Source organism: Rhinolophus hipposideros, assembly GCF_964194185.1.
Source record: "Rhinolophus hipposideros genome assembly, chromosome: 8".
Lineage (NCBI taxonomy): Eukaryota > Metazoa > Chordata > Mammalia > Chiroptera > Rhinolophidae > Rhinolophus > Rhinolophus hipposideros.
Genome location: NC_138054.1, coordinates 55869019 through 55894497, shown reverse-complemented (window position 1 = coordinate 55894497; position 25479 = coordinate 55869019). Strand labels below are relative to the sequence as shown.

At 40.9% G+C, this 25479-nt stretch overlaps 1 pseudogene across 1 annotated transcript in view; it reads right to left on the bottom strand.

Moving 5' to 3' along the window:
* Positions 1–4694: 4694 nt before the first annotated feature.
* Positions 4695–25479, bottom strand: part of LOC308501509 (pre-mRNA-splicing factor RBM22-like) — a 73956-nt pseudogene continuing 53171 nt past the window's right edge. The window contains exons 2-4 of the transcript in view: positions 7461–7564; positions 5514–6550; positions 4695–4936 (exon numbers count right to left, since the gene is read on the bottom strand). The product of the transcript in view is annotated as a pre-mRNA-splicing factor RBM22-like (transcript). The remainder of the gene's footprint in view (positions 4937–5513; positions 6551–7460; positions 7565–25479) is intronic.

Genomic DNA, 25479 nt, shown 5'->3' with positions numbered 1-25479 from the left:
ACTTTTCATCACAGAGCTTTGTCAGATTTATTATGGAGCCCCTTTTTGTTTACATCAGATATTTTGCTCTAGCTGGCTAATATAGCCTCAAGTACACAGCCTTGGGGATAGGTTATAATTGTCTTCCTGAGGCTTTATCCATTTTACCTTCTGCCAATAGTTGGAAAGGGCTGGTACATCTGGACATCCTGTAAAATATTGTATTAGTTAGGCTAATATCATTAGCCTTATGATGACATCATACAATTGGCTAGATGAACAAGATGTAGCAAATACACATATTGGAGGGTGAGAGTTAAAAAGCCATGAAAATTCACTGTCATTTCAGTGAAGTTTTTAGGAGTCCAGTGGCTTTGGGGGCATACCAGGTCATAGCCTCAAAATAAAAGACACCTCTCACCATGTAGAAAGAAGCACAATCAATGGCTGATATGCCCCTTCAGCTTCTGGAGGCATCACATGCCACCCTTGGGAATAATATTCTGATCGATATACCAAATGACACAAAGGGCTGCCAGCTTTAAAGGCCCTTCTATATGAGCCATACAACCTGGCGTCTCCTATAGTATTAGAAGTGTCTATGATAAGAGGAAAAACATCATATAGAATTAATGGCATATTCTAATAAAATCGCAGGATACATCGCTGGTGTGTTAGAACAAGGCCATACCATCTGTATCAGAACTGCATTCCTTTAACAAAATAGCCCTTAGTATGTTATTGGACCAATAGAGATAAAGCAACTAATCCAGGACACCAAGAAACCATATGGCCAGCACGGCCTTTCCTGAGTAAGGTCCTGTCAGGTTAACCAAGACAAAAATTCAGGTAGGTCAACAGTAATCCCTCATAAAATGGAAGTTGTACATCCAGAATCGAACACAATTGAGCTACGCAATTATGTGGCCAAGACCACCGCGTCATCCACAAGAGTTTTACTGACATATCACCATCATCTCACACTTGTAGCCATGTAGGGTATTTCTTACGGTGAGGTGAGAGAAGTAAAATGATCAAGTTTCGGCCCAAATGGCTCCCCTTGTATATGGCTACGATAAAGGACTGCTTCTATGTACAGATACAAGAGAGAAAAACCCTCCAGGCGGGCAGAGCTGTGAGTGGTGTACCTAGATACTTTGGGAAAAGTGGGTAGCTAGTGGAGAATCGGGAAGCAAAAAGATCAGAAGATGAAGGGCAAAGAGGTCTGGGGAAGAGGCGTGTGGTAGTGGGCATACCATATGAGAATCTTTGTATTATTTGTTACCCACCCTAAGATGCCTGCCACTGAATAGACACTCTACAATAAAGTAGACTGAATAGTTCTGCCAGTTGACATCAACCAGTCGCTCTCATCATTGAACTCAGCACTTTCCCAATAATTACAGAAGTAGAGTAGTCATGGTGACAATGATGGAAGCTATGCATGCACCCAAACCCGCTGACTCCCATTCATCAAAGGTAACCTAACTACTGCTGCTACTAAATATACAAAATGCTAGCAACAAAAATAAATCTTGAGCCTGAGAATATGGTACCATTTCTGGAGACCGACTGGTCATTTGGCAGTTCATTTTGACAGAAATAAACACATACCCCAGGCAAAGGTATGCTTTTCCTGCCGGCAGGGCATTAACTAGTACTAGTATCCTAAGGCTCATCGGGTGTTAGATCCAGTGGCAGAGAATCTTGTATACTACATGGAGCAAGAGAGCCATTTTACAGCAAAGTAGGGTAGCAGTGAGCACATGACCATGGGATGTACTTGTCCTACCCGTATATCGTACCGCAACATTCAGAGCTCCAGGCTTGATGAAGTGACGAAACAGCCCATTCAAAGTGTAGCTGTGATCCCTAATTAAAAATGATCATCCTGGAGGATAGTACCCCATCATCACAGAGTGAGTGTATAATCTAAATCATTAACCATTATATAGTGCTATATCACCAACAGATAAAATACCTGGGCCCAGGAACATAAAAGCAAAAGTGGCCCCACTTCTATCACTCCTGATGACCAATTTGATAACTTGTGTTTCTAGTCCTTGCAGCTTTGGACTCTGTCGTTTTAGAGAGCCTGGTTACCAGAATGGTGTGCTTTTATTGAGATCCCATTGTATCTCAAGCTATGGCTGGCACCTAGCCATGTCAGTGGCCTCTTGCTAAGAGACCAGTAGGCTAGAAAAGTTATCCTGAAGCTGATCATCAGGAGAAGGTAGGCCTGCTGTTACAAAATGGAGCCAGGATATGGAATCTCGTTGACCACCTGGGCAGCTCTTGGTATTCCCTTGACAGATTGTTATGGTAAATGGGTAGGTATAGCAACCCTGGACTGAGAAGGCATGGTGACCAGAGGCAAATGGCCCTCACGTCTTTGCTGCCAGGAGGGTCTTGGCCAGCACTAGCAGCCTATTGTAGATTAAGTAACAGAGTCAGCAGAGGAGCTAGACAAGGGTAAGGGGAGGGGAATGATAAATATTTATGGTGTTGAGACCAGCTGCAGCTGCAGGGGCTCTAGTTCATTCTACTAACTCTTCTGTTGTCCCTAGGAGAAAAAGCCCAACAGAAACTTCTTCCAGAACCTACGAGGCAAGTTCATCTGAGTAGCATATTGGTTGAACTGTATGTAGTAGATGCTGTTGTGCCACCTGGACTCCCCATCCCCACCCCCACTTCAGGATTGAGCACTTATTCCCTCAGTTTACAGAAATGTTGGCAGCTAACAGGTCTCAGCTAAATCTTATTTCATCTTGCCCTTGGCTGAAGAGAGCTTCCTTCCCAAAATCATACTTCTAGAGCCATTCTGTATTCAGTGACTATTTGGCATGGGGACAGAAAATACCAGGACTTTTGCTTCACTTTAGGATGACTCTGAAAGGCCATGGCAGCTCAGAGAGTTCTCTGTAGGATTGGCTAAAGCTTTTGTGATGTGATTGCAATCCAGATCACCTTCTTTCTCTGCTCAGTTGGACTTCCTTCCCTTCCCCAAGGGCATTGCTTCCAAGAGCACTCTCCAATAAACTCTGCAGACACGTTTTCATCTCAGCCTGTTTCCTTGAGAAACCACCTGCAACAACGTACTGGTCCTGCTCTTTGTGTGCACCTAGTATGTTCTAGCATAAAATATTTGAAGAAAACCCCTAAACTCAAAAAAGCAGTGTCTGTGTACAAGTTAATCTACATCAAAAATAAAATGCATGACTGACTAGCAATGACTCTTGCTATGCAACATGTTAGGGAAGAACACTTAAAATGGCCATTTCCAATAGAGGTTAAAAGAAAATTATATAATATCCAACTCGTTTTAGAAGTAGGATTACCAGGAAACGATACATTTCAGTGCACTTCACTGTTAGAAAATGGCATTGTCTTTTAAGCAGCAAAAGAATGTGGCCCAGCCAAGGAACTTATTCATTCCCCTTTGGTAATTTCTAACAGTTTCAGACATCACTTCGTAAGAGATTGCTATGTGAGTCTGGAGTTTAAGACATAGCTTTATCCTTTATCGATCTGCCACCAATCTCCACACAAACCCTGTAAGCATGTCACAGTATTCAGAGCAGAAATAAGCTGAATCAGCCCCCTGTTATAACTCAGCTCTTTTGCCCACATTCCATAAATTAAGAATGGTAATGGACTTATGGTTCCACTTAGAAAAATGTGTTCCATGAGCCATCTGTATCACTGATGCGCAATATTTGACCTATTGAAGAGACAGTAAAACTTCTGATCAGTCAAGATGACACAGATTTCTGGACTCTATCCCAGATGTACTGATTGAGAAACTCTGAGGGTTGAGTCTGGAATTATGCAGTTTCAGTTCCTGTTTTTTCCGAGCATGTTAAATGAAAGAGCCATTACTTTAAATGTGCGGCCACTGAAGTCTCTGCTGTGTTAGTTTAATGGGCAACTAGTGATTGAACAGAGACTTCCTTAAACACTTTTGTCGATGTAAGGAACATCCAAACCTGTAAAGAATTTTCATAAAAGTTTATTTGAGCCAAAACAAGATCTCAAAAGCTTTGGAGCGTGACAGTTTTGCAGTTTCTTTTTTGTTTGTTTCCATCGACTGATAGGAATAAGAAGTAATCTTTATTTTTGTCTTTTCTTGGTAGCATAGAATTTACTTCTGTGAAACTATCAGCCAGATTCCTTTAGTAATCAGTGAGGAAAGGAGAGGTAAGAAGAGAGTTGGGTTGGGCTGCCTGCCGGTTTCACTTGTCTTTCTGAGGGTGTGACTTTGAAAGTGTTAAATCACACTCATGCCACTAAACGATTAGTGTTAGTAATCTTTTTTTAGGTGATAAAAAGGAAAATACAATGGACATAAAAATGGTTAAAATATTTTTCCTGCAGATCAATTCCCCCCCCCCCAAAAAATACAAAATGATCATGTAATTGGGATGGTCACTCGTCGGATATTCCAATTCATCCATTGCTTGTTCCCCACAGAATTAGGGGAACAGGCAATAAGTTTTATTAGTAGTGTTACAGTAGTCACCAGATGTGTTCATGGCAGCTTATTTGAGGTCCATTAATCAAAGCATGGGTGCCATTCTCTGACTGCCCACATCTGAGCACATTTAGCTACCACGGAAACTACAAAGGAAGGAAAAAAATACATTGATTCAAAGATTCATTTGCTGGGATTTTTAAGTGCCCTGTCTTCTGTAGAGCCCCAGAGTGGTGATAATGTGCTAGGGGCTGCTGTGTTTCCCAGCATGAACTCCCATCCTGAGAGGGTCTCAGAAGGATAGTGGATTGGCTCTGGAGCCCTTATGAAAGGAGGAGGTGGTCCCATTGGGCGGAATATGTGTGGCCCAAAACCTGGGAGTGGGGGCAGGGCCAATATTCACCCAGCGGGAGGCCCATTGGGCAGTAGGTTGAAGTAGTTGGCAGAGGCTTCTTCTGCTGCTGCTAGAGGCTGAAGCTCCTGGTGCTATGGAGCAGCTTGTTGCCCAGGGCCCAAAAACTTGAGTGAAAAGGGTTGTTCCAGAGAAAAGTGTATGTTGGTCTAGATGCTGGCAGCTAGGGAAGATGGCAGACTGATGTCTAGATAAAACTACCTTTCCCAAACTGAGGATAATGAAGAGGTTTTACAGTCAGACAAGTGGGGAGGGCAGGGGGCGGAAAGAACAAAGAAAGGTGGACGTTGGTCATGTAAGTTTCAGGGCTGACAGTTGAGAGATCGCCTCCTGTGGTCTGGCTTGGTTCATAAGGTTATCTCAAACTCAGTAGGCCTGGGTCGAGTCATGTGTCATCAGTAAAAGCCACACGGGAATTGCATCCATGGATCCTGGGGTCCGGGACCTGACAATTGTTCTTTCCAGATTAGTGCTCTGCTGATGAATTAATTAGACCAATAACATGCATGTACAGTCTAAGAAGGGAACTAAGCAGAGTTATTAAATCAAGCAGTGAAAGGGACAAAAAGAGAAGATGGCTGAATAGCAAGCTATGAGGTCACTGAACTAAGTCTAACTAAGTTATTAATTTCCCAAATTTTGCCCTTACACTGGCAGTCCAGGAACAGGCTCTAGCTTCATCCCAGCACCTGTGATTCCATCTCTTTTTCTTTTCCTCTGGCTGCTTGGGACCTTCCCCATTTCATGTTGAGTCTTTGGCCATTGACGATCAACTTACTAAAGGACTTCACAGCCACTTCTGCAGTCTGCCTCGTGGCAAACTGGATGGAAGCACACTGCTGTCTCTGCACAACGGTGATTGTCCGGATTTCTCCAAACTGGTAGAAATGATTTCTTAAATCTGTCTCAGTAATGGTATGACCCAGACCACCAACATACAGTGTGGTGACAGTATTGTCTTCTGGAGGGTTCAGATGAGGCATTGTTGAAACCCGCTTTAGAAGCTTATCTGCCACAGGGTCATTGATTCATGATATCGGTCTTTAATGTTCTGATCAGCAAGGGGATCATCTGGATCTGTTGGCTTCCCATGTCTGTATGGACACACATCTCCTCTCCTACATCCCTCTTTCACCCAGAAAGAGCAAATGTGAGGTCGATTCCTTTTGTAGTAGGGTGTGGTCCGGGCCAGTTTGAGCAGATGTTACTGGTGTATGTGCCTTTCCCCAGCGAGCCAACTGGCCGTGTCCTGCCAGAGTTAGAAATCGCTCTCTCCATATTGTATGTAGTGGACTTTGTTGACATCTGACCTTAGCATGTCATCCGTAAATCCCGCATCACGAACCCGGATGGGAAGGCCATACTCTAGATCCAAGAGACAGGTCTGACAGACATTCTTCCATTTACTGCAGGTTTGGCACACTTTAGTCTTCTTAAAATGCATGTGGACCCTGGAGCACCAGCGAAACACTGTGTATGGCCTGGCACAGGTTTTGCCTTCCCTCCCATACATTTTTCGGTCATTCAGTTATATGGGTTTTCTCTGAGACATGTCTTGCAAAGAACGGGGAAGTCTTCATCCTCCCACTTCTGCCTGCTATAGGTGTTGGAACCTGGGGAAGCTGTCACGTTGCGACAGTGAGGCAGAGGCAGCGTCCAAGTTGGGAGAGAGGACTGCCACAATTCTCCTGCAATTTCTTTTATACATTTGGAATTAAGGAGGGACTGTTGGGAAGATTACATGAAGGTGGGAGGAAGCAAGGTGGTGATGGGGTTACAGGATAGTTAACAAGATTATGTGTTTTCTTGAGGGTGGTTGCTTGGGGAGGGTTCTGAAAAAAAGAGGATTACTTTGGCATATCAAAGATGTGTTAACCTAGATGCATAAGCACATTCTACAGGGCTAACCTAAGGCAAACATAAACCTTTCACTCAAGTCATAGGCCTGGGGTGTGACTACCTACCAGGATCTGCCAAGCTAGGAATCTGTGATCAGATCACCCTGTGAGGTTACTTTTCATAGAACCCCTTTTTTTGTCCACACTTTAATCTCCAAATAAATCTCCCACCCTCTGTTAGGGAGTTAGTGTGTTTTGAGGCATACCGTCAATGCTCTGATAGGCAGTTTACAACTTCATCTTAGCTTTCACTCGTGCTTACGCAGAGCGTCAAGGTCAGCCAGAGACAAGAAATCCTCAGACCTTCTCAGGACTTGGGTGCGCATGGACACACCTCTGGGGATGTGCCCAACTCGACACGTGTGTGTGGCCTTCTAGGCTTTCAGGAACATGTTGGAGCTTTGCCAAGCCCTTTATGAACACATCATTGCCCTTCTTTCCTTTTAAATTTGGTGGTCAGCTTCTTGTTTACACCAACTGCTATCAGCCACTTCAGGCCATGTGATATTAAGTGATTTTTGTGATTGTTCTTGACAAATGCACAGGGGAAACACAGTTTGCAAAGATTAAGCTCTGAGTCAAGTCAAATAGACAATGTCTCTGATTGAATATTTCCAGGGAATTGACAGGCCAAATAGACTATTCTCTGGACATTGAAATTTTGGGCGGGGCTGGGGAGATGGGAGAATCTGGGGGTTACGGGTGGGGGTGCGTACTAATCCCATTTTGCTCTTCCAGTATAGGCTACTATTTTTCATGGCTACCATGATTGTAAAGCTGTTAATTTTCAAGGCTATCGTGGATCTGGGGGAGAGTCATGGGAAATAGGTCAAGTTAAAGCACCACAAATTTTGCTATTCTTACCAAGATTCACTTTTTCTTGAATAAACTTTTCTCAAATTGTTGTGTATGCCTAATTTCCATGTACAAAAAGTTGATTTTGGGCAAGTGTTTGCTAGTGTTCATGTTACTTGTATGGAGGTATGGACTTTCAGATGTTCTTAAGCTGCCAACCCTGAAGTGCTGTCCTCAGAAATTTGAAAAGACTAAATAAATGGAGACATATACCTCATTTATTAGTTGAAAGACCTAATGTTATTAAGCTTTCAATTCTCCCAGATGATCTATAAGTTCCATGAAGTTCTAATCATAATCCTACCAGGTTCTTTTTGGTAGCTATTAAAAACCTTACCCTAAAATATTGTGGAAATACAAAGGACCTAAAATATTCAAAGCAATCTTGGAAAAGGACAAATTTGGAGGACTTAAATTGTTTTCAAAACTTAGTACAAAGCTCCTATAATCAAGATAGTGTGGCACTGGTATAAGGTTCAGGAAACAGGTAAATGAAAACGAATAAAGATCTCAGAAGTAGGCCCACACTAAAGTGTAATTTCATTTTTGACAAAGGTACCACAGTGGAGAGGTAGTAAAACTTCTGATCAATTAAGATGACACAGATTCCTGGACTCTATCCCAGATGTACTGACTGAGGAACTCTGAGGGTTGATTCTGGGGTTCTGCTGTTTCCGTTCCTTATGTTTTCCTAGCACATTAAATAAAAGCCATCACTTTCAGATAAGGAATATCAAATTTGGCTGTCAGTATAAATAAAACTCGTAGCACGAAAGTATAAATGCTAACATTCTCTGTATATTCTATGACTGTGCTATGTAGTTAAATCTTTAAAAATGAATAGTACTACAACATGGAATTTGTATACCCAGTTCTGAGATACAGAAAGCACACACACAAAAAAATCAAATTTACCAGAAAACAGCTATTAGCATTGTTTGGACAAAGGTTGAGAAATAGTAGGGGCTTGAAAAGTAATTTCATTAATTGAGGGAAATAATTATTGAGATACAAGGCTAGAACAGGCAAAGCAAATAACTGCTTTGCATAGAACCTATCCTTCTCCAAGGGAAGGCATTGATAATTCAATCCTGTCTCTTTCCAGATGCTTAGAAAACCACTGGGATCTCTCAACATATTATGAGTGGTATCTACTATTGGCCCATGAGATGAAATCTGTTTGTCATTTTCCTGGTTTAAAACTGAGTAAATGATTATGTATTATTTCAATACTGATTGTGGCAATAATAGAGGTGTATAAATGTCTAAAAACCTCCAGCTGCCACACTTCCAGGATCTACTGCCATGTTCATGGTTCCAAGTCTAAGGCTTAATTCTGCCCAGTGCAAGACTCTATGGATAGTCTATCACTAGGACTCCCAACTGGCCTGGTCCGAATGTACTCAGAGTTGGCACTTAGTCAAGGCCCTTCCTGCTCCATCCTTCTTCCTTGTCTCTCCTTTCATAGGTGTCAGACCTGCACTCCTTTCTGAAGTCTCTCCCACATTTTTCTGCTCCTTTTCTTTTCCCTTAGAGGCCCTTTTCTTAAATGTCTAATTCGATGAGACACTTTCTCAGAAGATCCTGACTCACATACGAGCAGATCAAAGGTGGTAGAGTTAAGTGGGTAGGAATTTATCCTCTTGGCCAATGTTGATGATCTCAGAACAAGACTTTCTAGCTGGCAGTAGCAATCCAGATAGGAAAGGTGACCTCCAGGAGGCAGATTCCTCTTCTAGGTTTCTGTGAGGTACTAGTAGGAAAGCGCAAAGCACATTTTGGGGGCCTGTGTTTCTCTCTAGGGGACTCTGCAAGAAATAATCTTGAGATCACATAATAGATGTGACTAAATACATGCTTAATTAACCCACCAACAGCCTTGACTTGTTGGTCACCTCTGATACAGTTAACATTGGTGTCTATTTAACCTTTGCTCCATATGTATCCGAGTACTGCAAATATTAACATGTACAATGCGCAGATTTTGCACATAATGTGCTCTGAATTGCACATTAGCTAAAAACAATTTGCCATTTCTGGTCTACTTGAGTAATGAACATTGAAGCCTAATATACTAATTCCAAGTTTTATGACCAAAAGGAACCCGGGCATTATCAGTGATTTCTGTAGCACCTCAAGAATACATAGAGATATCAGTATGAGAAGCTTGATGAGAAATCTCCAAGATGGCATGGGAATATTTCATGTACATCCCCAGGTTCCTAGCCTTCCCTGTCTCCTGTGACACACTGTCTCACCATGGCCTATTCAGGATGATGCTTGGCTTTGGCATGGTCCACGTCATGCCTTCCCAGGCAAGAGTTCTTGCACTAAAGCAGCCCTAGCACTCAGGCCTGACCCTAGAAGTCGCAGAGAAAACTGGCCATTCCCACCATTTTGAAATGCAATAAAGCTCTGTGATATGAATTGTGAAGTCTGGCCACCCACTGTTAACCTGTTTCAATTAGAAAGACATTTCAAAATTGGTTTTATGTTACTGGCTGATTATGTGGAAGAAGACAATTGAACCCAACCTTACATCATACAGAGCACTAAACTCAAGGGTTAAAAATTAAATAGTAATACGGAAACGAGTTTGGAAGCTTCTGTCTCACATAAGGAAATATCTTCACTTACAAGGGGGAAAAAACATAGTTTCAAAATGTGCTAAACCTTAGGATGAGCTGATTTCTTCTACTTAGAACATTTGCACAAACCATTAATCCTTGAACAGATTATAGATCTCATGAAGTCAGAAGAAGGAATAGGCTGCTGCAGTAGTGTCTTCTTTGCAGAGTATCAGAATACCTTCTAATTTAGAGACAAAAAAGAACCCTATAATTTGGTTTCTAAGCTTTGGCCATCATGGCAAACTGCTCTAGCCAGTTAAACTCAGAGCCTGGATGAGCTAATGAGGAAGATAATAAATATATTTAAGGAGAAAGAGTCAGGCTCTGTCTCAACAAATCAGGAAACTCCAAAGAACCACCATAGAGAAAAGAAACACTTGATAATTCAAGGAACTGTGTATTTGCATTTTTCCTTTGTGTTTATAATTTAATAAGAAGTTGAAAAAATAGAAAAAAACGTTTGTTTGATAGCCAGTCTCATAAGTAGAATCTGAAAGACTGTCTAATTGAGGAGTAAATAGCCAATGGAACCAATGAGTAGCTTATTCCCTCAGGGTAGAAACCACAGGGTTACCAGGTTCCTCAAATGGAACGATGACAGAAATTTATTTTGTCTAGTAAAGCAGATAATTAGATAGCTTGGGTCAGAAAGTGACTAATTCCAAACTCTTGAAAATTCAACTTTATATACTGCATTGAAAATTTAGCATTTGTGGTGTCAAATTTCAATAGACGTGGGACGGGCACTCATGGACAATGCCTTCTGCCTCCCATCTTCTGGGAATATGTGCAAGTTGCTCTGTTTGCCTATCAGGAAGCGGCCAGCAGAATCCAGCTCATGCCTGCCTCCTCCAGATAGCTACTAGCTTACTCCCTAACCTCTTAGTTTTGGCTCCAAATCCCTTCAGTGAATTCAACCCTGACCACCCAATTTAAAATTTAGATCCTTGCATGCAGGCATGCCTTAATCCCTCTTTGTCCCTCTCCATTTACAGTGTGAAAGTACACCTTCACACTGTATTAGAAAGTACACTTCCTAATAGAGAATTTACTTAGGGTCAGAGAATTTACTTAAGTTCACATTAAGTTACGCTTCTTGATGGCAGGGATATTTCTCTTGCATTTGCTGAGTGTCACCAGGACTTACAGTGATCTGACACATAGTAAGCACCACTGATTAATCGAATCCTCATCTTACACAAAAGAACCTGAAAATTAGATCTAACTTGTCTTTGCCTGTTCCTTCTAGGATGTCATATTTGACTTCCTATCTTGGCCTTTTGAGGATAAGTTTTAGAATCTTCCATTTGGTTTTCTCATGATGATAGTTCTTATACCACAGATAAAAACACAGCATTAGGGCTGTGCATGCATTTTCATTCTAGTTATATAGTATGATGGCAGGGAAATAAGTGATCATAGGGTGGCTCTAAGAATACTGACTTTGGGCCATGATTCCATTAATTATCTGGCCAACAACATGCAGTGTCTCTAATAGCACCATATGATGCTGTAAATCTCCAGAGAGCAATGTTGTAGTAGAACATGTGTCTAATAGTCATGAAATGTTTGGGAAAGATAAATACTCAGTGCATGAGACTGAAGTAAATAGGACTAGGCCTGTGGGGGAATAAGTGAGAAATCATTACCATGTACACTTGCCATGGTGTACACTGTCTTTCATCTTGGGTGCCTAGCTTCTTTCATTCTTTGATTCCTAGGTCTGAAAAGAAGTTCAGATCTGGACACTTGGCAAGAAATCACGACTATTATCAAGCTGCCCTCAGCCTTTTTATTCATATTTCATTTATTCTGGTTGCATAGATTGAGCATTGTTGCCAGCCATTCCATCTATCTTTCCCCTAAAATGCCTTGTTTATTAACCATTTTCTTAATTCTTCCTGGTCAGCCCTGTTTATCTTGTCTCTCATGATTAACTGTCCCAAACTTTGTTGTGATGGTTGAGCACTGCCTCCTAGATTTTACTTCTGGGTTGTATCATCCCCACCAGTTCTGAGAAATCTGGATTTTTAATGACATCTCTGTTATCAACTCTGACCTACAGAAAACAGTTACTACCAAATAATGCTAATTCTCTCTCAACAATGAATTCCTTATTGCTTGGTAAACAAAATTGTCCACTGGGCTATTCTGCTGATGGATTTTCCATCCTGACATTCCAGCATCACACTTCTATATTTTTGATCCCTTCTTCATTCCTCTCACAGAGTTGACCCTAAGAGATGATGGAAGGAGGCTTTTCTGTTGATAATCTTTAATCAGGAAGCTATGTAAAGAGCTGTAAATTGCCTCCTCCTGGGATTATGATGTTGGCAAGAGAACAGGTTTCTGGGTTCGTGATATGTGAGCTGATCTCAGGAGCTTTCTGTCAGTCACTGAGTCCAGATTATCAGCAATGATCGATCAACAGAGCTAATGTATTAGTGAGCTTTACCTCTGCAGGAATATTCCGGAAAGGCAAGATGTAGTACTAATTTCACACCCTTTGAATAGGGATTAATTCTTAGAATCAGTAGCCAGATATCCATGGCTAGTTTTGGAGGATGATTAACTTGGTGAAGTGATATTATGGCATGTTTTCACTCTAGAATCACTTCTGCTCTCTTTGGGTTTTGTTAGTTACCATGTAGTTCCATTTTCTTTGGTTACGAGTTACAGTGTTCTGAATAGAAACTTTTTGAATTAGATTGAGCTCTTAGCAAACAATGATTTGATTTTTCCAGTAACTGACTCAAAACAATCTGAATGTGCTCCCTTCTTAATACATTTTCCACAGCACAGCAGTCGAGACATAGGAATACTTGGCTGTACAGGGGCAGACTCATCAAGCAAATGTCCTGCAAGGAGGATAGTTATGCTCTCCAGCTACAACACCTCCACATTACATAAAATATTCATTTCACTTTTTCCAGTCTGATCACAGCCAATGAAGAAGTTTGACTGGTAACTACATCTGGGTCTTCCCTGCTCAATGCCAAGTGTCTTCTTTGGGTAGTCGTTGCCCTTGTAAACCACAACAGCCTGTATGGGACTTTTGCCGAGCTGTCCTAGAATGTGAGTCTCTTTCTACCTGATCCTCCCCTTTGTCTTCTCCGAAATCAGACCAGCATTCAACTCAGGATGGCACCCCATTTACTGCTGCTCACTTTTCTTTTTATTCTTCATAAGATTTCCCTCAATATCTCTTAAGTGTTTACTTCCATCTTGATGCCTACTCTTCAGAAGGTCTGGATGGACACAATGGGAGTGATCCAAGAGAACAGCAGTGTGGAGTTTGAAGACCTCAAATGGAATGTAGGTCATGCAGAAACCACCAGGCACACAGTAGTTGTACAGTGTTGAAGATTTCACTGCAGGTTACCTGGAAAATGTCCCTCTAGAAGAAGATGCTATTAACAATACAATGATTATTAACATTGAAAGGGATGGGGGTAATAACATCTAGAAAGACAGTAGAGATGTCTAGTTGTTCCTAAGTGGAATCAGTGTTCTGTAGGGGGATCCTGAGTAAATGAAGGTTGTTAACAAACAAGTGAAAACTTAGTGTGTAAAACAGACATCTCTGGTACCGTGTTTCCCTGAAAATAAGACCTAACCAGAAAATAAGCCCTAGCATGATTTTTCAGGATGACATCTCCTGAACATAAGCCCTAATGCATATTTTGGAGCAAAAATTAATATAAGACCCAGTCTTATTTTTGGGGAAACATGGTAGCTTACCAAGAGGACATCTGCTCCTTCATAAAGAAAGCAGAGAGCTAAGGGACAAGCTTAGAGACCAAGTCTGACAGATACTGCATGCTCAGCTGAAGCAGGTGTCTTACGCTAAGCTCAGAACTCTGTTGGGAAAAACCTGGGGCATTGAAACATTGGATGGAGACATCTGAGTCAGTCCTCAAGGATTTTAGCTCTTGTCACACCTCTGAACCCATGGGAACCAAAGAGGAATTGTTTATCACACATGCACTTTACAGGTCTATTTATCCAAACAAGATGTCACCCTTGGAATCATAGAGATGTTCTGCAAGGAGAGTAGCTGGTAGGAATATTTTCCAGCTGCCACCCCTTCAAACCTGCAGCAGCATCCACCAAGGTCACACTTCTTGGGATGCTCCAGCCAATGAGAAAGCATGGCAAAGTTGCAGGAGCCTGGCCACTCCTGTCTGATACAGGACTCCTTTATAAGCATCTTTGTACTGGGGCTCCCCAGTGGTTGGCCAAAACCTTCTCAGACCTGCACTGTAGTCTAAGTCTCTTCTTCCTAATCATCCTTCTTTTTCTGTTTCAGTGTTAGACCTACATGGTACTCCAAAGTCTCTCCCCATGCACTCCTATTTCCTTTCCGTTATCCTTACAGATATTTTCACAAAGAAATTCCATCTTGGTGCCTGCTTATTGTAGGATCTGAGCTGACACAATCCCTCTAATCATGATGTTAATCTTGATACATGTCACCCACAACATTAAAAAGTCATCTGGAAGGATACGATGTAAGCTTGCTCTTGGGCCAAACCTAAACTGGCTGACCTGGAGGTATTGTGGTCGATTCACACTTTAACCACACTATTCCTCAGGGCTTCTGTGTCTTGCATCTAAGCCTCAAAGAAACTGGGAGGTGAAAGCTGTTTAAGGGCCATGCCAGCATGCCCAAAGAGTTTTAGCCATAAACAGCTCCAAATACATTTCCAGGGGCTATTTATTTTTTCTACAAAGGCTTTCACTCAGTGATAGGAGTCAGAGTCATACAGGAAGTAGGTCTGCCCACAGAAGGTAGACAAGTTCAAGTTGATCACCGTGTGCTACTTGTTCAAAGGTGAACGGTTGGTCACTTGAAGTCTATGAGATTGAATCAGTTCCTTTCCCCAGGTCCAAAGCTTTGATAATCAGGACTTTGGGTACACATGAATATTTTTGTTCGTATTTTCTTTTAATATTCAATAACGAGTTGTGGGGGCCACAATCATGGATCTCACAGACCTCCTTCAGGGGGGAAATGGACTGAGGCTCCAGCTGTACTCTTTGAAATCTCTTTCTCCATTTGTACCAAGGTCACAGTACCAAGGGCTGCTGCCCAATGACAACATGGCTCTCTTGCTAAGGAAGACTTTTTTCTGTGAGATAGGGGACCCCTTTGGCTGTTCAAGCACCCTCAAGAGCATTGTCAAGTCTTCCTTGTACTGTGTGGCTGTCTTGGATGCTTCCACTCCAACTTCTCCTTCTCCTTCACTGGGGTCACACTTGCATCACAACGAGATGGCTTTCCAACCTTCCCATGCTTCCTCCCTCTTTCATGCAATCTTTTTTATTCAATGTGATCTTTGCACATTTAATCTCATCTTGGAATCTGATCTTGCAGATCCCAGTCTAACCCGGACTGATGTGAACACTAAGATTAAGAAAAATATTTTGTGGTTTCCCACAGTAATATATTCAGTTTCTTGTGGAGACATGTCTTACCATGTCTAGTTCTTACGTAGATGTTTAGTTGAAGCAAATACCAGGTGTTTTTGTCCAAAATTATGTTTTCTTACATGACTTCCTACATACCAGCTGACTAATTTGATTTTCAAAGGTATACTGAAGTGCAGATGTCTAAAAATCAAGACATTTTATGATACAACATGGAACTCAGAACTGCGAGCTCCCTGATACAGTAGCCTACATATCCTTTTACAGAAATTAATGTATTTAGTTGTCTGTTTTACTATCCCTATCTTGAGTACAGAAGTGTGTTCTCTTGGTTTTTGGATAGAAATCAACAATGGCACTTGGGATCAGAGTGTACGTCCCTAGAAACAACCTGTCCCTTCTTTGCAAAGGGACTTGAAGCAAATGATGTCCTTTGTACAATATCTGGTTCTGTTCTGTTTCAGATATGCTCTTGCTGTTAATGTAGAGTCAGAGTGACAGGTTTTAAATCTTCAATCATTTCATATTTCAGCCCACAAAGCTACAAGCTTGCCAGCCCTTCTCAGTTTAACGAGAAATGCAAAGTGACTTCAAGGTAAAGGCACATGTATTGATCCTATTCTTGGAATGTGACAACATTTACCACCTTCTAAGTACCCGAAACACTAACTGGTGTTTGGAATTTGCTGGGTTCTCGAGGTCACTTTTGTATAGACAAAAGCAATGATTGGGGCCCAAGAATTTGAATTCACTTGAGGCTAGTAGGCATCTTTTGACAAATCAGAAAGTAAAAAGCCTGTGTTACATCCAACAATTTGAAAGAGGAGAAGGCCAAATAAAGTGACATGTGAAACAAGAGGATGCTGTGTGTGACCTTGTTTTCTAGGTAACATTTCCCAGCTTGATTTTATAGTATAAGAGTCTGAACTATAAGTTCAGTTTAAGAGCCAAGACTCAATGGCGGACCTAAGAAATCTCAGGAAATAGATTTAAGCTCAGGTAAGGATAGAGCAAAGCCAATTAGTGCACCTTGTCAGGACCTCAGCAATGTACCCTTATATTGGGGTCTCTTTCCTTCACCCTACCATTCCTTTACTCACTTTTAAATGTCAGCATCTAAATTCTTTTCTCAGGCTCTGCTCCTGGGGTAGAACTCCAAATAAGACATTCAACTTTGAGTGTTAAATATGATTATTTGTCTTTGAGGAATGGTATGATAGATATAAACAGGCTAGCAGTAGTCTATTCTGTCCAATAATAAGAAGATTACACTTTTCCACATGGACATTTTCGCTACAGGGGTAATATCGGGCAGGTCTGTTCCTAAGACATTCAAACCACAGACAACAATGGCCTAAACACAGCCTTGAAATATCTCTCCAGCATTGTACCCATCTGGCATAAGCCATATGATAGGAAGCGATAGCCTTTAAAAGTTTATCTATTGGTACACACAGGCCCACCAAAAAAACCACAAAGAATAAGTCTATCTACATATCGCATCTATATAGTGTTAATACAGGTTAGAATATTTTTTAAATTGCCAGCTAAATCCTCAACAAATCTAATATCCCCAATTATTTTGCTGGCTTTTGTCTACTTGATTTGTAGACTTCCCCTGCAGGCAGGCTTTTCACCATGTCCTAGATGTGATGCAATGAGGCCTTCAGTGAAAGAAGTGGCACCACTGGGTGGCAGACACTGGGACAGTGCACAGGATCCCATCAGGGAAGGGCTTGTTGCTTTTGGTATCGACAGACAGCCTTTATCCATCAGCCTTTTATGGATTGCTTCAGCTGTAAAGGGCCACCTCATGCCAAGGTCATATCTCTTCCCATGTTACCACATCCAGTGATCAACCCATGTGGGAGGATAAAGCTGTGGCCAGGTAAGTCTCCTCAGGGCAAATCAGAAGGGCCATGCAGCTCTAGAGCATCCCTTATGGGTCGCTGAGAGTATTTTGGGATCACATCATACCACATATTCCCCCTCTGTCCTTTCCTATCGTCTTCTACAGGCACAGATCACAGAGGTATGCCTCCTTAATTAACATCTTGCATATCAAACTTGCATATCAGATTTGTATCTGAGGGGAAACCTATGGTTCAACACTACTACTAGAAGTGGACAAGAAAGCATTCAAGGGGACAGGATTTTGGAATTGGATCACTTGCTGACTGGCAGACAATGAGATCCTCATTAGTGATGGTAGGTGGAGAACAGGGTCCCTGGCACTAGATGGTGTTCTAATTGTTTGTAGTTGCACAACAGCCTAGCCAACTGTCCCTTCATGTCTTTCCTAAGGAAAGAAGAGTTTGTAAGATTGTGCCTTTCTGGGACTCTGTTCCATCCTTGTGTTTACACCTTATGTCTCTGTCTGGTCCCCAAAAGATGGTTTGCAGCCAAAGACGGGTAAGATATCTCTCGGGAGATACAACCTAAGCCAGGCGGAACCGAGTGGGGACCCCAAATGAGCTGCCTTGGACAGGTATGGGAAGGGGCCTTGCTTCCCCTTCCCCCTGCTTGGGAAAGTCTATTGCCGGCTCTGGCTTTCCTCTTGCACCTGTTTCCACTTCTCTCAACAGAGTTGTTACAATGTGAGAGACTTGATCCTGAAAAGGCACATGCTTTAGGTAAAAAACATCCTGGAACCTTGTGCTTCAGCTGTTTACAGACAAAGGGTGATTGAAATAAACATTTTCTGTTATGAAGTCTGAGCCTCACAGACCGTGTAAGAAACAATGTTGCTTTCTTGTAGTTGCTTTCTTGTAGTTGCTTTCTTGTAGTTGCTTTCTTGTAGTTGCTTTCTTGTAGTTGCTTTCTTGTAGTTGCTTTCTTGTAGTTGCTTTCTTGTAGTTGCTTTCTTGTAGTTGCTTTCTTGTAGTTGCTTTCTTGTAGTTGCTTTCTTGTAGTTGCTTTCTTGTAGTTGCTTTCTTGTAGTTGCTTTCTTGTAGTTGCTTTCTTGTAGTTGCTTTCTTGTAGTTGCTTTCTTGTAGTTGCTTTCTTGTAGTTGCTTTCTTGTAGTTGCTTTCTTGTAGTTGCTTTCTTGTAGTTGTAGACCTATCAATAAAAACCTCCAGCCAGCTTTATTCTGGGCTCCAGTCCTCTGAGACTGAGAGACCCCTGGCCTTCGGAGAGATTTAACTGCATTAAGTCTGTTTATTTCTTGCTTAAAAACTTAACCCAAACCACCCCTTCTCGCACCCTTACTGCCCTTGTTGCGCGGGACGCGATAATTGTTAATACTTAACACCAGTATATTGGGAGAGTATGTCAGGAAAAGAGCGCACATTAACTGGTATAACATGATTCTACACAAGATTGCTTGGCTGATATCTATTTCCCAATTACTACCCAAAGTTCTGGCAGCTTCTTTAGGGTTCCTGTATATTAAGGTTCATTGATCTCACCTGGATCCTTCACTTTCAATCCATCTAGGATGTATGGTAGTCTACCAAAACCTCAGTCCTCTAACAACCTGAATGTGAGTGGAGCTCACTCAGATGTAAGTTCCTTCATTCAGGTAACAACTTTTTCAGTAATATTTAGGACAAAAAAACAGGCAATGGAATTTGACGCCAGGACCAGCCTAGCTTTAGTCAGGGTCTTCCTTTCCTTAAGGTCACTTTTTATACTTCTATATCTCAGGAAATTAGAGAGCTTTGGGCTTAAAAGAAATGGGATTAAACCAAATATAGTGCTGTTTGTCCATTTTTTCAGACAAGTATTTATTGGTATTTAAATTATGCTTACAATTTCTAGGATTAAGATATATAGCAAGACATATTATGTACAATCTCTACTATATAGATTTTGTTCTGGTAGCATAGAGCATGGGCAACATTTTAAAGCTTAAAATGTATGGTATTACATAGACAGCTTGTAAAGTCATTGTTAAGAAGTACTAATAATTCCTGTTTAATGAAATATTCCAAAGCAACCTCAAGTCTAAAAATGTTCCATTTTGGGGATAGAACCAGGGATGGAGAAATCCATCCAGAGGTATTTTCTCTTGTGATCAAAGTGTCACCAGGACCTACAATGGTTTCTGATACATAGTAGGTACCTACTGATTGACTCTTCATCTTGTACAACAGGATCTGGCAATCAGGGAAAATAGTGCATATGAAGGATCCCTCAATGGGCTGAAAATGCTTCAAAGGATACAGAACTTGGCCCAGTCTGTATCAGCTCATCCCCTCCAAAATGATGTAACAGGTTCAAAGGACTTGATTGTCAACTTGAACTTGATTGCCTCTATTGTCAACACTTATGATTCTAAGCTAATCAATTCATCCTTAAAAGATTAGAATCATGGTTCAATACCAATTTCAAATTTTATAAAACATCAAGACTATTGACTGCAAAGCACATTTTTCTCTGTGTCCATGACTGATAAGGAGCTCATATCCAAGAGTAATTTTGGATTATGGATCAAAATGGCGGTGTGAGGTGAGCCTCTGTAAAGCTCCCCTGGAATTTACAACTAACCGAACAACAATAACTCCACAAAGGACTCCCTGCACAGCAGACAGGCAAGACAAAGAGATCCACTACTGAATTCACCTCCAGGTGGGCGAATGGCGCGAGCGGGGGAGGAGGGAAGGGAGAAGTGCAGGGACGGAGCCACGCGGGCACAGGACGCAGACCTAGCTCAGTGCTCTGAGCTCGCTGCATCCTGGAACTACTGCAGCTGTGGGAGAGGGAAGGACTCGGACTGCTAGGGCTCTGCTTATGGCCCACAGGGCTAGGGGGGCAGCATATAACACGGCTGAACCCAACGCTCATGGCAGAGAACTCGGAGCAAAGACTGAGGGAAGAAGGCTGAAAACGGTGGTTTAAGCCCTCACTGCCAAGCAGAGAATGGAAGCCTTAGGCACTGAGACTAGCCGCCCCCTCCCTACCCATAGCTCACCCCGCCCCCACCTGCCCGGTGCTGGAAGCGGAACAGTAGCAGTGTCAGATCAAAAGAACAGAATATTTGCTGTTCTAAGAACTGTGGAGTGCAGACACAGATTCGTAGCCCAACTAGTTCTGGCAAAGGGGAGGGAGCTGTGGAAGCGGGACCGGCTGCGATGGTGGTCGCCACCATTGCTCTGGGACACCTCTCACACTCACCCTGCTTCTGGCCCCACCTATCTGTGTGGATCCCTGCAGGAGTAAAGAGAACTGCTGAAACAGATGGGCTCTGAATCTACGGGTCCAGATTCTGAACATATGGGTGCAGAAAGAGATTTGGAACTTCAAAAGCTCTCTGCATCCCCACAGGGACGTGGCGCCCTATGACCCAGGTGAACTGTTATCAGAGAAGACCGTTTCCCAGGGAATCCCCCCATTGTGTGAGAAACTGGAATAGTGCAGAGAAAACATAGCACTACTGTGTGAGAGAGGAAAAAAAAGGCTGCAGTCAGACAGAAAATAAGACATTTTACCAACAAATATTGGAAAACAAAAGAAAGACCTCTTCCTATCAACCTGTTGCAGAAGCCACTCCTGTATATGTCTAGGAAGAGAAATAATAAATCAGTAATAGCCATGAATAACCAAGGCAACAAGACAGCTCAGAAAGAAACTAAGAAGTCTCCAGAAAAGGAACTTCAAGATATGGAAATTTGTGACTTAAATGACAGAGAATTCAAGATTGCAGTTCTAAAAAAACTGAACGAGATGCAAGAAAACACAGAGAGGCAATTTAATGAACTCAGAAACGCAATCAAAACAATATGAGCATTTTACGAAAGAGATTGAAATTTTAAAAAAGACCCAAATGGAATTTCTGGAGATTAAGAACTCAATAGAAGAAATTAAGAATGAAATAACCAGCTTAGGTAGTAGATTTGACCAGTTGGAGGAAAGAATCAGTGACATCGAAGATAGAAACCTGGAAATTACACAGATGGAAGAAGAAAGAGACTTCAGACTTAAAAGAAATGAAAGAACTCTACAAGAACTTTCTGACTCTATCAGAAAGAGCAATATAAGAATAATGGGCATACCAGAAGGAGGAGAAAGAGAGAAGGGAACAGAGAATATTGTTGTTCAAACAAATTATTGATGAGAACTTCCCAAACTTGTGGACAGAACTGGATCCTCGAATCCAAGAAGCAAATAAAACACCTAATTACCTCAATCCCAACAGGCCTTCAACAAGGCACATTGTATTGAAGCTGTCTAAAATCAATGACAAAGAAAGAATCCTCAAGGCAGCCAGAGAAAAGAAGACAGTAACCTACAAAGGAAAGTCCATTAGATTATCATCAGATTTTTCAGCAGAAACTCTACAAGCCAGGAGAGCGTGGAACCAAATATTCAAACTATTGAAAGAGAAATTATGAACCAAGAATAATATATCCAGCAAAGATATCCTTTAGATATGAAGGAGGAATAAAGACCTTTCCAGACATACAGAAGCTGAGGGAATTTTCTAATACACGACCTGCACTACAAGAAATACTAAAGGAGGCTATTAGACCACCATCAACAGGGACAACTTGTGGCAACCGAAACATAAAAAGGGGGAGCATAAAGGCCTGAACTGGAATATGGGAATAGAGAAAGTAAGCGTACTGAAGAAACTGGAATACTCTAAATATCAAACTTTCTTTTACATAAACTCAAGGGTAACCACTCAAAAAACATCCAAATTTGAAATATATACTGTAATAAAAGAAGAAACAGAGGGAAACATCATAGAATCTCACCACACAGAAATAACAGACAACAACAAAAAGGCAAAGAAACAATGGAGACACAGCCTTACCAGAAAACTAAAGACCGAATGACAGGAAATCCTCACATATCAATAATCACCCTAAATGTAAATGGACTGAACTCACCAATAAAGACACACAGAGTAGCAGATTGGATCAAAAAACTAAACCTAACCATATGCTGTCTACAAGAGACACATCTCAGCTACAAGGACAAGCATAGACTCAAAGTGAAAGGGTGGAAATTGACACTCCAAGCAAATGGTACCCAGAGAAAATCAGGTGTAGCCATAATGATTTCCGATGAAACAGACTTCAGGGTGAAAAAGATAACAAGAGACAAAGATGGACATTTCATAATGGTAAAGGGGACTATACAACAAGAAGACATAGCAGTCATCAATATTTATGGCCCCAATTAGGGAGCACCGAAATATACCAAGCAATTACTAACAGAACTAAAGGGAGAAATTGACCAAAACACAATTATACTAGGGGACTTAAATACATCATTGACAGCTATGGATAGATCATCCAAACAGAAGATAAATAACGAAATCGCAGCCCTAAATGACACATTAGATGAAATGGACATAATTGACATATATAGAGCACTTCATCCTAAAACATCAGACTATACATTCTTTTCTAGTGTACATAAAACATTCTCAAGGATAGACCATATATTGGGACACAAAATCAGCCTCAGCAAATTTAAGAAGATTGAAATCATACCAAGCATATTCTCTGATCACAAAGCTTTGAAATTGGATATCAACTGCAAAAAGAAAGCAGGAAAAAACACAAATACATGGAGATTAAACAACATACTTTTAAAGAACGACTAGGTCAAAGAAGAAATTAGAGGAGAGCTCAAAAGATACATAGAAACAAATGACAATGAAAATACATCCTACCAAAATTTTTGGGATGCCGCGAAAGCAGTTTTAAGAGGGAAATTTATATCATTACAGGCCTATCTAAAGAAACAAGAAAAATCCCAGATAAATAACCTCATGTTACACCTTAAAAAACTAGAAAAAGAAGAACAAGCGAAACCCAAGGTCAGCAGAAGAAAGGAAATAACAAAAATCAGAGCAGAACTAAATGAAATAGAGAACAAAAAGACAATAGAAAAAATTAATGTGACAAAAAGCTGGTTCTTTGAAAAGATTAACAAAATCGACAAACCCTTGGCTAGACTCACTAAGATAAAAAGAGAGAAGACACTAATTAACAAAATCAGAAATGAAAAAGGGGAAGTTATCACGGACACCACAGAAATACAAAGGATTATCCAAGAATACTATGAAGGACTATATGCCACCAAATTTAATAACTTAGAAGAAATGGACAAGTTCTTAGAAACATATAGCCTTCCAAGGCTGAATCATGAAGAACTGGAAAATCTTAACAGGCCGATCACCAGTAACGAAATTGAATCAGTCATCAAAAACCTTCCCAAAATCAAAAGTCCTGGACCAGATGGCTTCACCAGTGAATTCTACCAAACCTTCAAAGATGATCTAATACCAATCCTGCTCAAACTCTTCCAAAAAACTGAAGAAGAGTCAGTACTCCCTAACTCATTTTATGAGGCCAACATTACCCTGATACCAAAACCTGGTAAGGACAACACACACACAAAAAAAATACAGACCTATATCTCTGATGAATACAGATGCTAAAATCCTAAACAAAATTCTAGCAAATCGAATACAACAATGCATTAAAAAGATTATTCATCACGACCAAGTGGGGTTCATCCCCGGGGCACAAGGATGGTTCAACATTCGCAAATCCATCAATGTGATACATCACATAAACAAAATAAAGGACAAAAATCATATGATTCTATCAATTGATGCAGAAAAAGCATTTGATAAGATACAACATCCATTTATGATTAAAACACTTACTAAAATTGTATAGAAGGAAAATACTTCAACATAATAAAGGCCATATACAACAAGCCCTCAGCTAATCTCATAATTAATGGTGAAAAGCTGAAGCCCTTTGCTCTACGTTCAGGAACACGACAAGGTTGTCCCCTATCATCTCTGCTTTTCAACATAGTGTTGGAAGTCCTTGCCAGAGCAATCAGGCAAAAGAAATAAAAGGCATCCAAATTGGGAATGAAGAAGTTAAATTATCACTCTTTGAAGATGACATGATGCTATATATAGAAAACCCTAAAGACTCCACCAAAAAGCTATTAGAAATAATCAATGATACAGTGAAGTTGCTGGCTACAAAATCAATGTACAAAAGTCCATTGCTTTCCTATATACCAACAATGAAATCTCAGAAAAAGAGATAGAAAAAACAATTCCTTTTGCAATTGCAGCAAAAATAATAAAATGCCTAGGAATAAATTTAACCAAGGATGTGAAGGACTTATATGCTGAAAACTATAAGACATTTTTGAAGGAAATTGAAGACGACACAAAGAAATGGAAAGACATTCCGTGCTCATGAATAGGAAGAATCAACATAGTTAAAATGGCCATATTACCCAAAGCAATATACAGATTTAATGCAATCCCCATCAAAATCCCAATGGCATTTTTTAAAGAAATAGAACAAAAAATCATCAGATTTGTTTGGAACCACAAAAGACCCCGAATAGCCAATGCAATCTTAAGAAAAAAGAACAATGCTAGAGGTATTGCACTCCCTGACTTTAGCTTGTACTACAGGACTACAATAATCAAAACAGCATGGTATTGGCAGAAAAACAGACACGTAGACCAATGGAATAGAATTGAGAACCCAGAAATAAAACCATATAAATATGGACAGATAATTTTTGACAAAGAAGCTAAAAACATACAATGGAGGAAAGATAGCCTCTTCAATAAATGCTGCTGGGAGAATTGGATAGCCACGTGCAAAAGAATGAAACTGGACTGTTATCTGTCACCATGTACCAAAATTAATTCAAATTGGATCAAAGACTTAAGCATAAGACCTGCCACAATAAACTGCATAGAAGAAAACATAGGTACTAAACTTATGGACCTTGGGTTCAAAGAGCATTTTATGAATTTGACTCCAAAGGCAATGGAAGTAAAAGCTAAAATAAACAAATGGG